Raw genomic sequence first — 16,960 nt, forward strand, 5'->3', positions numbered from 1 at the left:
GTTCCGTAAGGCACGGCCTAGCCGCGCTAAATTTTGCATAGCTGTAGACAATTAAATAGCGGATCGTTTAGTGAAAAAGATAAGATGTACCTTGTAAGGTAGCTGACCTATGGCAGGTCAAAGTCCGCCATGGTTTCAGCGAAGTCAATTTCTAGGGAATCGTTCAATCTGATGCAACAGTGGAGTGTAAGACGAAGCCACACATCTCTGAAATGCTTTCTTAGACAACACAACATTCGAATAAGCAAATTGCATTGACCAAAGGTCAGGTATAAAGGTCAGACCAAGGTCAAAAGCAACCTGTTTTATTACTTTAGGGCTTGCTGTATCGGATGGTTTCTGGTGCCCATTTCGAACGTAACGATAGCCCGCGCCGCATTCTACATCTTCCATGGACTTCTTGGAGGTCTGAGTACGTCATTAACCTGAAATGACCCAGGTCAACGTCTGTTTTTCGGGAACATGCTGCCTAGCGTAAACTTTGTCGCCTATTCAGATGCAAAACTCAAGGCAGTCTTGCATAATTTTGATCACCATGACCTTCGAAAGGTCGAACAAGGGCACTGACCTTTAATGAGCCTGCGACATTTTGCTTAGAAACAGTTATCTAGGTTTTGGGAGCACCTTAGAGACCAGCCTGAAATTTGACCTTCTTTGACCTTATCTTGATCTTGATCGGCTTGATCCGAAGGTCATAACCTAGGAACCTTGAACTTTTGACCTAAGTGAGTTAACGTACAGGTTAACATACCCTATGAATTTAATGTCTCTAGCTTTCATAGTTCTCGAGATCTCACGGGGTCAAATTGACTCCCACCCCACCCGAGCGAAGGGCATCAAGCTGGCCACCCGGGGGCGTGTTAATTTAAGTAAGAAAGGTCATTACCTCCTAGTTCTCGGGGATGATGAGTTAGGTCTTCATATGCTGAATATAATGCATCTAAATATTCCGTTAAATGATTATTTTAAATGACCACAAGTTAAATTTTCCCTTCATTATTCTTTAAATGAACTTATCGAGCAAGCATTGGTTGCATTGAGGAAATTTGGCCTTAGCACCTGTTCTTATGGTTACGAGTGACGTATTTGGGCCCAATTCCGAAAAAGGTCACACTGGTGCTTCCCCGGCGCGTTACTAGGGCACCCGCGGGTTGGCCAGTGTGCGGATTGCTTAACGATTTAAATACGGTGCGCTTGTCGTAGACTATACGTAGACTATATACGTACACGTAAACTATACACTAATACGCTGTAGACTTAATTTCACGTCTTTACCCGCTCCGAAGAGATCTGAAGTCGACCCTTGAAACGTCCAAAAGCGGGCGGTCTTGAGCACGATTGCATGTGAGAGTCTGCAGTGCACAAAGCGACCTACACTTTTGCCAAGCTGATTGCCCGTGTTTCTCTTCGGCAGGATAGTTCGTCTCGTTTAGGTGCGACATGTGGGAGCCGGTGTGCGAGCCCATGTCCGGCCCGCGGCCGCGGTGCTCAGCTTTTTTCTATTTTGACAATTTTACGTTTCGTATAATTCTCGTTAATTTACGTAAATTTAAATTTAAATACGTTAACTTTACGTTCAATTTTGCGTTTGTTAATCAAACCGTGAGGCCAAATTATGCTGAGATCGTAACGTTGCATAAAAACGCTGCCTGTTCAAACATCCTGCATTTCAGGTCTTGATAAACATGTTGGTAGAATTTTTAAAGCATTTCACTACTTGTTCCCCCAAAAATTACTGGCCGCGTGATCGGTGGCTTTAAGATGTTAAACCGCTCACAGGATCAATGATCGGGTTGGCCCGGGCCCAGTCGGCTGTTGAAGTCAAGATTTCCAGTTAGCTGATGTCAAAACTTACTTGGCTTGCGGTCACACCACAGTATCAGTGTTCAAATAGTGGATGATTCCTTACGTCAGCTGTGCACGTACACACACCTACATTTGATGTGCCACGCAGGCTTCAGCCGCACCAGGCACCTCTTCTCACACAGTAGAAGGCCCCAGCGTACCTCGCGTGGCCCCAGTCTGTATGCGCCGTCACGCTCTCCTACCTGCGGCTCGGCGTCCACCAGGAGCGCCGTTTCGTCCGAGACGAGCCCCATTTCGACGTTGGTGGAAGGGCGCCGGGCTACAAGTGCGCCGAGGCCGGGGACGACGCGGCCTCTGTCGGGCCGGTCTCGCCGAGGCGTGCCGTGTGGCACGCGTCCTCGGCCAGCCTGCAGGGCTCTGTTTACGCTGGAGCACGAGGTCGACAGACGGTGGCGTGGAGCGCCGCGCAGGGGCCCCGGTCATGTGCAGCCCTGCTACCAAGGGCAAAACCGGCTGGCTCGTGGCTGGTCCTCGTCAAAGTCAGCGGCGCGGCGCTCGCGAGACGGCAGCAGGGGTAAAGAGTGTCGTCGGCGCTGCGGCCCAGTGTCGCCTGCCGTGCCACACCCGCGTCTGACACCTACTGCCCTGGCTGCCATGTCACACCCGTGACTTGCCCTGCCTGCCATGTCACGCTTGTGCCTCACTAGCCACGGTAGCCCGTGTGAGATGCACCAGGATGATGATTAGTGCCGCCTGTTGAACCGCGCTATCACCTGATCGTGCATCGGCACGCAACGTTCGTGTCGTATGCCAGCTGCCGTTACACGCCCGAGCCTAACTCGTAGTGCTGTAAGCTAGCACTCTAGCCTAGCTCTTAGTGTGCCTAGTGCCTAGGATGTGCCGAGTTTCGCCTGCCGTGTCACGCCTCTACCCCGTGCTGCTTTCCGCGCCACGCTGCGCCCATTTCCACCTCCCGTGCCACGCTCACGCCTAGCTTCTCCTGTCATACCACGACCGCACCTGCCTATGTCTTCCGTGCAGCCACGCTGTGCCCAGTGTGTCTGTTGTGCCGAGCTCTTGCGCAGCCCAACTGCAGTACCACGCTGTGCCCAGTGTGTCTGCTGTGCCGAGCTCTTGCTCAGCCCAGGTGCAGTACCACGCGGTGCCTGGCTGTGTCTTCCGTGCAGCCACGCTGTGCCCAGTGTATATGCTGTGCCGAGCTCTTGCGCAGCCCAGCTGCAGTACCACGCGGTGCCCGGCTGTGCCTTCCGTGCAGCCACGCTGTGCCCAGTGTGTCTGCTGTGCCGAGCTCTTGCGCAGCCAAGGTGCAGTACCACGCGGTGCCTGGCTGTGCTTTCCGTGCAGCCACGCTGTGCCCAGTGTGTGTGCTGTGCCGAGCTCTTACGCAGCCCAGCTGCTGTAACACGCTGTGCCCAGTGTGTCTGCTGTGCCGCGCTCTTGCGCAGCCCAGCTGCAGTACCACGCTGTGCCCAGTGTGTCTGCTGTGCCGAGCTCTTGCGCAGCCCAGCTGCAGTACCACGAGGTGCCTGGATCTGGCTGTCGTACCCGATTGTGCCGTTTGCACAGTATAAATGCTGCTAACGGCCTCTCGCCAGACAGACCACAACGCGACTGTGCGGTTTAGCCAACGCGACAGTTAAATTGGACATGGACCCATAACTTGTTTGCCATCAATTGGGACATCTTCATCAGCCTTTATAATACTTATGCATTGTATATTGAATACATGATCGGCCAATAGTCAGATAGCCATCATCCGCGTGCACACTGGTTTTCAACACACAAACCGACGCCGATTTATCACATTATTACTTTCTTTGTACATTGTATGTTTCCGCCTATGGCAATCCAAGGCTTTCAGTACACGTAGGAATTTTCAATACATTCCTTTGAATGATGTGAAAGGTATTTTAAGATGTTGGATGCTTAAGATATGTGAGGGTTGAAAATTGATTTCCTTCAAGCTAAGTAGCAAATTATCTGCTAATACATGACTGATGACTCATGGATGCTACTACTTTGCAACACTCATGCACTGCACAATGCATTGCATTGCGAAGCGGGCATGCATTCTGGTCGGAATGGCTTGGAGATCAGATTGGAGAAGGCCAGAGGGAGGCGGGAGGCAGAGTTCCGCTGACCCTCCTCGCCATCGAAGGAATTTCACATTTTTCATGTAAATAGTAAGTTAGAGCCAGAAACAGGTATATCATGGTGGTACAAATCAAAAGTAGGTAATCGTTACATTTTCCTGGAGCATCTAGATCGTTACAGATCGTTCCAAGGTGCTGGTTCTGATAATCAGTGCATCTGTCAGGCATAGAGACGAAGCCAGACTCCTGGCTTCCAAGACGAATTCCAAGTACAGGCAATGATATGAAGCCGATGTCGAGGCCCGAACTCGCTGGCGTTGAAGTCCACAGCTGTAAAATCAGAGCCCAAGCCAATGTTTGTGTTTTGAATTTTGACGCAAAATCTGAAATTACTAGTTTCGAATTTTGTACACGCGAGGCCGAAACCGAAGCCGAGTTCAACGGCTTCAAACATTTGAACATGAAGGAAAGCCAACCAATCGGCCACAATCACGAGGCTGGAAGCGGGCCCGAATCTTATGCATTATGTTCTTTTGTGAAAACAAAACCATTTCTCGCCTCTGCCATAACGGCATTGGGACCAAAATATCATCACGCTTTTACGGGGTGATTAGGATGAGGCGCTGGCGGCGGGCAGACAATTTTTGGGATATCATCATCGTCTCGTGTATGAGTATGTACTCTATATGTCGGGCAGTAGTTCGCCGGCCATCGTCATGTGGTAATGCCCCGGAGAATGATCGGCTGGGTTTCGGCTTTCCCATATATATGTGTTGCAGCCTCAAAAAGTTGTGTGGTGTATGGGGGTACCAGGAATAACACAATTTTTGTGAAGCAAAGCTGGAAATGCAGTGACCAAAGCACCGTAGCAAAGCGGAATCCAGAAGTTTAGGATGGCATGAAACCAAAGTGATAGTCGTATTTTAAAAACTTGTTCGAAGCTGAAGGCAAATCATCTGTGGAAAATGACACCAAGCCGAAGCAAAACTCAAAACCAGCGGTTTTAAACAGCTTAAAGCCGAAGACTAACCTAAAATCTCGAAAAGCATCACTGATTCGGGGAGCTGAAGCCAGGGCCAGCTTCATTATGCCATTTCAAAAGTTGTGAACACTGGGCATTGATACCTTCCGTGAAGACACGTGCCTGCTTCCCAATGCTGCTTCCTGGTTCCCACTGCCGGTTCCTGGTTCCCGCTGCTCTGTCAATGAAGCGAGACCCTGGACACACGTCACAGAACCATTCCATGACGCCATCAAACAATGACGTAATGGGGCCTATTTTTACAAACTTTGAAGTTGTGCTGCTTGGCTTCGTTTTGAACCTTGAAAGCTCACCAATAGTTACAGGTAATCTTTGTCCATCATATTTGATGCCTATCTCAATATCTTCAAATGTGGACATTCCCTCTAATGCCTTACGGCTTCATCGGACTAAGCTGAGCTCTAGACTGAGTGGCGGGAAAGTGCGTGTGCCTGACATGCAGCAAAACATGTTTTGTCTGTTAGCCAACCATTTCGGATTGGCGCAGATCTTCTTCTGAGAAGTCGCGTGGTGCATGTTGTATCAGCTCTGTGCATGGCTACAAGCGGTTTGTTGTAGCAGTGATGCAACGCAACGGTCATGATGCCATTGACGGATTGACTCGCAGTCACTGACTGGCATTGACGTCGTGGCTACTTGTCATTCAAATAACAAGTCAGCATTTACCATGCCTTTTACGCCCATCAGGAGACACATAAAAGGAGCAGGCATGCCACACAACAATGATGTCAGTAACTGCACCACATCGCCATAAAGGTCTAGTCAACTCCCTATGCCATATCAAAGGCTATACTATATCAAAAAATTGATGACATTTTTGCTTTGGTAATGTTGATAAGCTGACTAGGTAATGTTGATAAAGGTCAGTTGCCTTAGGAAGATGCAAAACTAACTGACACGCCTTGAATCACGTAAGCAGGGAGAAACAGCAGTGCACGCAGTGGCCGGCTGAGTTTATCGCATGCCGTGATCAAATGAACTGGGCCTATGGGCGACCGGCAACATGCCCAGGAATGCTACGATTTCTCAGAGGCTATCCAACACATGCCGTGATCACATGAACTGGGCCTATGGGCGACCGGCAACATGTCCAGGAATACTACGAATTCTCAGAAGCTATCCAACACAGGCCGTGATCAAATGAACTGGGCCTATGGGCGACCGGCAACATGCCCAGGAATACAACGATTTCTCAGAGGCTATCCAGCACATGCCGTGATCAAATGAACTGGGTCTATGGGCGACCGGCAAAGTGCCCAGAAATGCTAGGACTTCTCAGAGGCTATCCAACAAAACTCCGGAAGCAACAACAGGGCAAGAGCAATAGCGATTGGTCACGCTCTGTGGTCCGGCTGTCTCGAAACTAAGGATGGGATGGCCAAGAATCTCGCGCAGTTAGCTTTCACGTCATTACAACGCGGCATAATATGTAGTCTTGCTTCCTTAACACTATTGCCCCCTAATGCTCGGTATACAACTTACCACTGCCCTTAATATTCACTGCTGGGGTGATCGTAGAAAGAACAAAGTGTATGGCATATTTCGTGGAGTATGACTGCTCCTTTATGCGGTAGTATACAAGTGTAATTAAATCCTTTTCCGCTACACTAGACCAATGAAGCACGACACACCCACACCCACACCCACACCCGCATACACAAACCACACCCCCACCCCACCCCCACCCCACCCCCACCCCACCCCCACCCCACCCCCTCCTCCCCCCCCCCACACACGCACATGCAAACACACACGTATACTCACCCGTTATCATGTCCAAACAAGCGTACAATTCGCATGCCCTCTTTATTTAGCAACTCAAAGCCCTCGTTACGTTTTTAGCAACGTGCGAATACGAAACACCCCAAAATCCGGTGCAAACATTTTTGAATTACCCTAAATCGAATGCAAGGCTGTCTAGAACACAAAGAGGAGCCGGGCATCTGAATGAATCGTAAAAGGGACGGCGATCTGTTCGCCGGGCTTACGTGGACGGGGGCCAGGACTGCCGACTCCCGGGCGTCAGGTGCCCTGAAGCCCACCACAACCAGGTGCCGCACTAAGTCTCCGAATATATAGGCCTGTGCACCCCCCTCCGACGGAGCAGGCTGATTTGAGGGGCCGTCCATCATTGATTTTCTTGGCGCGAATGTCGTGTGCGTCAACATGTGCGCCAGGAATGCACACATGTTGGAGCGCACTTGTTCAATCGAGGGTGTAAGTTATAACCCGTTTTTTTTTTAGCAGCTCCAAAATCCTCACAACGTTCCGAAGAACGTGTAAATAACGTGACCGGTCACTGTCGCCTTAGGTCGCTTCCAGACTTGGTAGATACCCTCAAGGAAATTAGCAGAGTAGGGCATGTCACGAAGAACATATCCAGGTAGTTTGCCGGGCACGCTGTACCGCTTGTTGTCAGGACACATTGGGTTACCATTGTGGATGCAGAAAAGTTAGGGGTCCATCTGTCTGTGGGACAGGGAAGACGAGTGACGGCCACACAACCTTGACGCCATGTCAATGTGCTTTTGCATTTGTGTGATAATCCTTCGCATCCCCAGCTGCCGCCAGCCATCGCCGAACTGCGAGTCCGGTGCTCCAAGCAGCTCCTCGGCCGGAGCCCCCCCATAGTCGCCGCCATTGGCTCAAGCAGCTGGAATAGCTATCGATATCCGATGGCGGCTGGAGACGCGTCACACGGGCCGTGTAACGTCACTCGAAGATGTCACAGAGTCATGGTGTCTTAACAGCGCGCCCCGGAGATTCGGGCTTCACCCTGTGCCCCGCGGGTCGAGCGGCTACAGTCCAGCTGCCGATGTCAACTGGTGTCATCGTGTCCCCCCCCCCCCCCAGCTGCCGATCGACTGGTGCCACCGTGACCCCCTCCACAGCCGCTTCAAATTAGCGGTAGGGCTACCATCAACAGCAGTGAGTCATCCGACCGGCGACTCATCTTCAAGGGCGCAGGTGGCCGAGATCAGATTGCCTTTGCTCAAACTTGGACTGCCTCAAGTGGCCCAATCGGCCATGTAAAGTGCTATTGAAAACGAGGTCTTTAACAAGTTTAGCTATCTGACGCAACCAACCCCACCAACAATCTGCAGAACACTCCATGCAGATGCGCAAGTTCACGAAGGAGAGTCTACTCAAGGTGTGATCGGTTTGATATAAGGTTGCAGCTGCCAGAGGCAAACTGAAGAGGATCGGTGTTGCCAAGCAAATGGGTCCGAAAATCGCCGCCAGCCTGAGTGAATTCAACTAACAGTCCTCGACGTTGAGTCGCACAAGCGGATGCGGAAAAGGAAGCAGCCCGCATGGCGTGGATAAAAGGCGCCAGCATGAGTGGACAAAACATCGATATCAGTCTCATTTGGGATATTCGTTTGCTCATGCCACACAACATATGGAAGCGTAATTTCGGATTGCATCCATTTTCTTTACGCGATATGAGTTAGGATGAGTTGCACTGAACTGAACTGTTCACACCTGAGGACGACGGAAAGCTTTCGCTAGGCAGGGGGTGCAGCTTCCTGTTCAGTTGAGGGGTCTGCTACCCATCGCCCTTCGCCCAGCGTTGAGACGAAAGTGGGTCAAAGCTGGGGAGAAGCCAGTTTTCCCTGTATTTTGAGACAGGTTTCGAATTTTCTTTACTCAACGTTCACTGAGATATTGTGTGCCCACGAGTGCCGATTAGTATTATTTTGAGCGGGCCACTGCCCCCACCCCCCCCCCCCCTCCCAAGTCCAAGCTGGCCCCTAAAGGTGAGTCTGACCCCACAACCTTGTGGAGGCCCAGTACAAGCAAAACATGTTTTTAAATACACGAGCAGCATGTCTGGTTGACTCTGGCCTAGTTTCGTGCTATTGTCTGAGTGGTTTAGCCTTGTTCAGCAATTTGTCAGTCCCTACGGGCAGCAACAAATCATGTTATTATGACACAGCGTCTTATCGGGAACTGAAACCAAACCAGTTGAATATTAGCATCCAAAAACATGATCAAGTTATTTGGCTTCTACCTTTGGAACAAGCTTTGAAATTTGCTGACCTTCATCTGTATGATTTTGACCTTGCTCTTTCAACATATAAACAGTGCAGCGAAACAAAAATAGAGACTCTTCTTTTACTTGTCTAGTTCCAGCAGCAAATGTCAGGCTGGTTCGCGGTGCTGTGAATGCTTATCCGCTTCTCTTGCAAATATATAAAAACTGCACATGTAAAGTGTTCACCCTGGACTATTTTCTAAAAATATGAAGCGACATCCGGAAGCGTTCAAATGCTATTCTCCAAGAGACGTTATCTTTTTCGCCCGCCCGCCGGTCACCGTCTGGTGTTCGCCACGAACGGACGCCGCGCGGCCTACGGAGACAGCAATGCCGGACGTCGGGGCTTTTATTGGAAGACTCGCGAGCGCGCATAGTCAAAACTGTCGAGTAATAGTTCTACTACTCATTTCTGAACAAAGGCTGAACATTGTCAGACGAACGTGGGTTCACCATTTCAGCACAGCGTTTAACCTGATTTTTTTTTACAATCTACATTCAATATCATCTACATTCAAGACTGTTCAGAAATTGTCCAAAACTCCACTCTGAACGGAGGTTGAATATTTCTAAACGAAGATGGGTTAACCATTTTAATGCAATGCCATGACCGCATTTTGATCCACAATCTACGTTCGCTATTATCTAAGTTTACAAAGCTATGTTCAACCCACCAATGCTCCGTGGCAGTTCCGAGTGCTGTCAGCTTAGAAAAAGTTTACTGGAGCACTGCAAAATAAATTGTCGCTGCAGTGTATTCCACGCCATCATTTAGCGCCAGGTTTCTGTACATTATGAACTGTAAAATGCGAACAAAATTGTACCTTCCATGGCTTTTCGGCTTCTGTTTCAGTGAAAGAAGGCAATGGAAACCGAGGCTAGTTGGTGGCAGGGGTACGTTGGGACAAGAAATATATTTCAACTTTTTCCCAACAAATGTCACTCAGATTGCTTTCGCGTGCGCGCCAATCATTGCTCACTATCACAGCGATCCTTGAGGCGTTTCGAGGAAGGTGTCATGTTTATCGACAAAAGTGTGTTTTTAGGTACCCAAATTGACTTCCGCCTTTGTTATTTCCGCTTCGATTGGTCTCGCAATTGTTCTTTCACGGATCACTCGACACGGGTCACGTGACCTCAAAATAGAGACCGCCTCTTGCGGTTTCGCGGGCCAGATGGGTTGGGGGTGAGCTGGGTCATGGCACAACTTACCCCGGTCACCTCCGACGATGGCCCAACTGGCCCCATGGGATTGAATAAATGAAAACGCGGCTTCATTCATATTCGAAGTCATCGTGTGGGGTATACATCGTATTAAACCATCATTCAAAACCAAAAAAGACACTGGATGTCAGTGTGAAGATGTACGTACTTTGCAACCAGTCCACCCGAGTTTGCTCCCACAACATCCCCCAGGGCTGTGGTGAATGCATTTCGGCCTTCCTTCAGCCTCCTTCAAGCTAGCTGAAACAATTCTGACACACTGGTACATTTGCAGACTGGCATACAAGAGAAAGGACAGCAAGGTTTTAACCCCTGCCGATGCTATGCGACGAGCTACAGCTTTGATCGCCGTCCGCAACAAAAGCGTCCGGTCTGTGGAAGAAGAATATGTGGTTCAATGAAATATTCTCGCTGAACACGTGACACGGGCCAAGAGAGATAGAACTGGACAGTCCATTGTATATGCCAAGTTCCTCGTTTTTATCAAGGAAGAGAAAGCGCAGCTGGAAGCATGGCTCAAAAAGCGGTCGGTTTGTACTTTGGACTCACAGCTAAGGGCACACATTTGCTTGCATATCCATGTACCAAGACATACAACCTAAGGATGCCCGCGTCGTGGGAGAGACCAGTGTGCGGGCCCCCATCGGCTTGGCGCTTTTCTGAAACGTCCTCCCACTCTAAATCTGCACACCAGAGGCTACCGGTTTGGCATGAGCCACGGGCGTTAACAAGCATAACGTCAACACATTCTTCTCGAAGCTGGTGTTTGTGACGGATAAGCAAAACTTCACCTCTCGTCGCATTTGGAACGCCGAAGAGACGGGCCTGAGCCGAGGACTGTGATCGCTGAAAGAGAGCGCAAACAAGTGTGAGCGATGACTTCGGCTGAGCGTGCCACGCTGGTCACCATGTATGGGGCGCCACGCTGGCCACCATGTATGGGGCGCCACGCTGGCCACCATGTATGGGGCGCCACGCTGGTCACCATGCATGGGGCGCCACACTGGTCATCATGTATGGAGCAACATCTGCTATGGGCAACACGATTCCTTCCATGTTCGTATTCCCCCGCAAGACGTTCAAAAATCATTTTTCAGTGATGGACCACCGGGAGGTGTCGAAGCGGCAAACCCATCCGGCTGGATGAGGGGCGAGGACTCACGCATCTTCATGATACACTTCATACATGAAGCGAAGGCGTCGCTGGACTATCCGGTGCTGCCGCTGTTGGACATCCACATCTCTCACCTGGACTGGGACGTCCTCAACATTATCAAAAAATGGCGAGGTGATGTTTTCCTGTCCGACACACTGCAGCCACGAGCTTCAACCACTTGACAAGGCAGTCGATGGTCTATTCAAATGAATGTTGGCCGCCCAGCAAGATGCATGTATGCGGTCCAACGTAGGCAAGACTGCGGTGACAAATGACCTGCCAGGGATCGTTAGGGATTTGTGGCCACGGGCAGCGTCACCTCTGCACGTGATTAGCAAGTTCCAGTGTTGTGAAATCTTTCCGCACCATCCCGACATCTTCGTCGAGGATGCCTTCGCGCCTTCCTAGCTCACAGACAGACTGGAAGGCGGAAAAAACCCGAACAGATGCCGGCTGCAGGTCCCGCCGGCGCATCTGGCGGCACCACCTCCAATGACTCTGGCTCTGTCTGTCGCGCACGCGGAAAGGACACTCCGGATCACACTGGTCCGTCGGAGGAAAGGGTCACACTGGTCCGTCGGAAGCTGGACCGCCCCGAGTCGTCGCTCGGAGAAGATACCCTGGGATGCCCTGGTCCGTTGGGCGGAGAGGGGTTTCAGAACTGTCTCGGTCTTTCGTGCGACGAGAACCCCTGTATTTCCCGGGTGCGTCGGGCGGAGGGAAACCTCTAGATTGTCTTGAGCCATCGGGTGGAGAGGAACCTCTTGTTCGCCGTCTGTCTGTAGGCCGTCTGTCGAGGATGGACCTCTGAATAGTGCTGGTCCAGCACGAGAAGAGGACATTTCCCATCGCCCTAGCCTCTCAGGAACGGAGGAAGTTTTCATCAGCGTACGTCCAGCCTCACCCAAAAGTAAATCACCCAAGAAAATGCAGCGCTCGTCGGCGAAAAGCAGTGATGCTGACTGATAACCTGGGAAGGCGGCGCCTGAGGAACAGAACCATAAGAAGAAAGAAAAAAAATAATAGCAAGAGAATGCAAAACTGAAAAATATGCAGACGAGGTTAAAACTAGGACGGGAGAGGGCAAAACACGAGAACAGACAAAAAAGAAAGTCCTCCGACAAGTAGAAGAATCAGAGTCAGATCAAGATACGGAGTTCTGCCTGATATGCTGTGATCCGTTCAGTAAAAGCCGGTCTAGGGAGCGCAGGACGCGGTATTATCGTTGTGGGGAATGGGCACGCGTGTCATTCACTGCAGGCGAGAAAATGCTCATCTGACAAAACTGTGCCACTAACAGCGATTATGCGGACTGCGTCTCGCGCCAAGCGGAAATTGTGTGAGCCTTGTGTCCCGCAGATGATAATGCCGGGTAACCATCAACAGCGACAGAGCTGTTCTGGGCTGCCGGGCGAAACTTCTGTGCTAAATTTGCCAAACATTCTTAGATGCGGAGAGCTATATTTAGCCTCGCTTTTTCGTATACTAAGGCGAGATATGAGTCTACATATGCAGCATGCAAAGAGACGGCGATTTTGCTTCAGGAGGCAGCCATTATTGCATGCCTTTTAAGAGAAGACCGTGCTAGTTGTACGGCTACCTCGATGAAAGCAAAGAAATAAACACACGCATCTCTATCTTATTATTATGTAGTGGACCTTCTTGCTCCACTCATTGGCCCAAATGACTCCGCCATGGCTGAACTGAGACATTCAAGGTTGGCTGCTTTGTTCGAATGTAGCACGCAGGAGAAAGCATTCCAAGTAAATTAAGTGCGCTTCGATACACAAAGGCATTGGCTGTCCAACGACGCAAAACACACATAGGTAAGTTTAACCACACCTGAGCATTGTTGCTTAAGGCAGAAACATGCCCAACTAACCCCTGTCCCCCCTTAATAGTAAAGTAAAACGAAGAAATTCGTGGTCTTCCATGTCAGGTGGGCGATATCCGACGATTTTTAGGGGGAGGGGCCTTTCACAAGGAGGGGCTCTTTGAGAACCCTGTGTCCCAGCGCCCATCTTACCAATGCACTGGCTGCCTCCACCCCCCTGCCTCCTGTCCCCCGCCTCCTGTCCCCCTGGGGGCGCGGGGGACCCGTGGGCCCCACACGGGTCTAGCGGCTTGTCGCTCGCGCTGCGGTTGGGTGTTCCGTGCGGGTCTCCGCTTGGGGCGCCTGATCGCGCGCAGCGGCTTAAGGTGTCAAGGAGCGGCGGCGCTGAACCATGGTCAGGACGGGAAGGGGTCTCGTCGGGTACACCTGGCCGTGTGGGAGGCATCGTTCGCCCCGTATAGCACCGGGGTAACCCTGGCGGCGGGTATGATCGGCTTGGACAGGTGCTCCAATGCGATAAGCTCAGGGACGGTGGGATTGAGGTCGAGTTTCAAAACGGAGAGGAGACGAAACGGGCCATGACCTCGGGTAGGTTTGTGTTTTGTGTGCGGGGTGCCGAAGGGAAAAAGGACGTGTCAGTGGCGATGACTGTGGAGGTTCGTAGGACAAAGAACGCGTCAAAGGGTACCAACTGTTTTGCCCTGAAAGATGTCAGTGATGGGGAAACAGTCGACGGCCTCGCTGAGTTTGGTTTGGTGTAACACATGCCCGCCGCATCAACGTGCGCAGAGGTGCGGAGTTAGTCCCCACGAACAACATCGCTCCTGACTTTTAGCCGTCCTGACATACCATCTGAAGTAAGGGTAGGCTATGTGAAGGTGAAGGTGCGCCTTTTTATCCCCAACCCCATGAGACGTTTTAAGTGCCAGATGTTTGGACATACGAGGGATTTCTGCCGTGACTAACCGGCGTGTGGTAAGTGCACTTCTCCGGAGCACCCGAGTGATCAGTGCACTGCAGCGAACCCATGGTGTGTAAACTGTGGTAAAAACCAGAAACCTCACTCTACTTTCGATCGTGCATGCCCGGCGTACGCCAGAGAGAAGGGGATTATCACACTGAAAACCACGAAGAACATCTCATTTCGGGAAGCAAGGGATTTATATGAACTGAGCCACCCTAAGACGTCATATGCCACAATGGACAAGGCTCCTGTCGCACCTGAAACCACCTTAGATCAGATGACTGGAACGCAACTCATTTAACTACTTACATCGTTCGGGCTGTCGGTTGTACCGGCGCCTCAGGTGCACGCCACAGCATCGGCAACATTGTCGTCCCCCGTCTCGTTGGCACCCTGTGCCCCCTTTGAGGCACAGGCCAGCTCGCCAGTTGTTACCTCGCCGCCTCACCCTACACCAGCGGAAAGCAGTGAGTGGACCGTAGTCCGCCGGGGCCGAGCCTCCCGGTCTTCGCCGGTAAGCACGCGATCACCGGCTTTACAACTATCCTCCCCGGGAGCATCACGTCCTACTGAGGACGTGACGTGAGCACTGAGTGAGACGATAGGAAGAACATTGAATAACCTTGTGCACCATGAGGCGGAGAGACGCGCGTGCGAGGCCAAGCATGCACGCCTTCAGTAGCAGGAGAGGACGAAAGCACCCAGTCGGCTGTCGGGTGCGGGTCTCGGGCCTGCTCCCACGGGGGAGATGTTCCCAACTCCCTGGAAGCGTGTGGAAGCTCCCACAGACCCCTCCGACCCGTGGTGATACCCATCTATTGGTACTGCGCTACCACCGCCACCTAGGACCACGACGTCGCCAGCGCCGGCTCTGTTTAGGACTGGACGCCCGGAAAAGCGTGGTCCGCCGGGGCCGATTTCGCCAACAGGTGGCGGTAGTTCCCGGATTCGCCCCAGGATCCGCCCGGTCTCTTTGGGAACGGGTTCTGAATGCAGGACCAACAACCATGGGCTGGGCTCTAGCGCCGCTGAGTTCTTTTAAAACATTACAGCGCTTTTAAATCCCTCTCATTCAGTCAGTCTTACAGTGGTATTGTAGGGGTGTAAGGTCGAGCACCAAGGACTTGCAGACGGTTTTAAGCTCGCGCAGCCCGGTAGCCGTGTGTCTCCAAGAGACAACTTTGGCGCCGGATGCGGCCTTCAGCATGAAAGGGTACACTACCTTCCGCATTGACATGTCAACAGACACCGTTGCTTACGTAGTGTTCTGCTAGCTGTACACCAAAGCGTACCTACACAGCGTCTGGTGTTAAGAAGAGCCTCTCAGGCCGTCGCAACAGCGGTGAACTTTAACCGCCGCACCATAACCGTCTGCTCTCTCTCTACTTACCACCTGGGGCTCCGTTTCCATCTGGAGGACTACGGGAGTTAGTCTCTCAACTTCCTCCCCCTCTGCTGGCTTAAGGCGATTTTAATGCTCATCCTAGTTCACAGAACACGCAACACATGCAAATGAGACGCAACGCTAGCGATACGCATACGATGTTATAAAGCATGAACGACTTGTGATACAATCAGCACCTGCACGTCATCGCCAGTTAGTCAATTTAGGCGAGTTCTCTCATGAAGGACATTGCTTTGCCCTTGAGCTCATTTAAGTTTTACACTGGCGTGTGGCACCAGGGAGGCGATTCCACGCCGCTACGGCTCGAAAGGGAAATGCTCTTTTCACGCACTCTAAGCGAGGGTGTTTTACAGCGCTCGTCTGCAGTACCATCGGTGGCTTTCGTGTGCCGCTGAGATACTTCAGATCGGTGCCTGATCAGATTACTGGTAGCCCGTGGTCCATCAGGCACGTAGATGCAGTAGCAATGGGTGACAGTCTCGTCAAATTGGGCCAATTCAGCTGTTTTCGGGATTCTGTGACGTGATCTCGTCTGCGTTTGCAGGCGACAACTCTGACCGCGAAGTTAATAGCCTTATCCAGGCGCTGGCGCTGAATGGCTGCTGTCGGTGGCTGCTGCTGGGTACAGACAGCCTTCTCCGTCAGCTTGCTTGCAACACTGAGAACGCTGACAGGCCTGTAATTTAACGACTCAGACGCCAGTCCCCCTTGTGCAAAGGCACGATTGTCGCAAGCTTCCAGATGGCCGGGATGCTACCAGTGGTGATAGAGTGGTTTACAATGCGAAACAGGTGAGGGCCAGTCACTCCAAAACACTTTCTGAACACGGATAGGCATACATTGTCCGGGCCTACTGCCGTGGAGTTGCTCATGCGGCGCAGCGCGAGACTAAGCTCCGACAGGGTGACCGGTCTGACGCGGAAAGCGCCGCTGGCCTCCCTTGGCAGCCGCAGAGACAGGTCCGCATCGGGATTGGTGTTCAGGGTGTCGGCAATACGCTGTCCCACTGCGGCGTAGTATTCGTTGAATTTGGCGGCGTCTGTCGGGTCCAGTGTTGGTGGATTTTGCCGGTTGGTTAGCGATGGCATATTTCTTCAGCTTACACCAGGTGTCCTTTGATGTTTCGGTAGGGTCGCACTGGAAGAAGTCAGCTTTGGCCGTCCTGGGCCGACTAGCGAATTCCTTTTTGAGGGTCCTGTATTGACGTTTAGCCTCGTCCGTCCCCGTGACGTCACGCGCGCGCCGAGCGGTGTCGCGCCCCGCCTGCAGGTCTTGCAGCTCCTCGCTCCCGCTCAACCAGAGACACTCAGGGCGGCGGCAGCTGATCGTCTTGACAGGACAGTGAGCGTTGACGTGCAGGTTCCAGATGTTCAGGA

This window comes from Pollicipes pollicipes, unplaced genomic scaffold, assembly GCF_011947565.3.
Source record: "Pollicipes pollicipes isolate AB1234 unplaced genomic scaffold, Ppol_2.1 Scaffold_5724;HRSCAF=6776_pilon_pilon_pilon, whole genome shotgun sequence".
Classification (NCBI taxonomy): domain Eukaryota; kingdom Metazoa; phylum Arthropoda; class Thecostraca; order Pollicipedomorpha; family Pollicipedidae; genus Pollicipes; species Pollicipes pollicipes.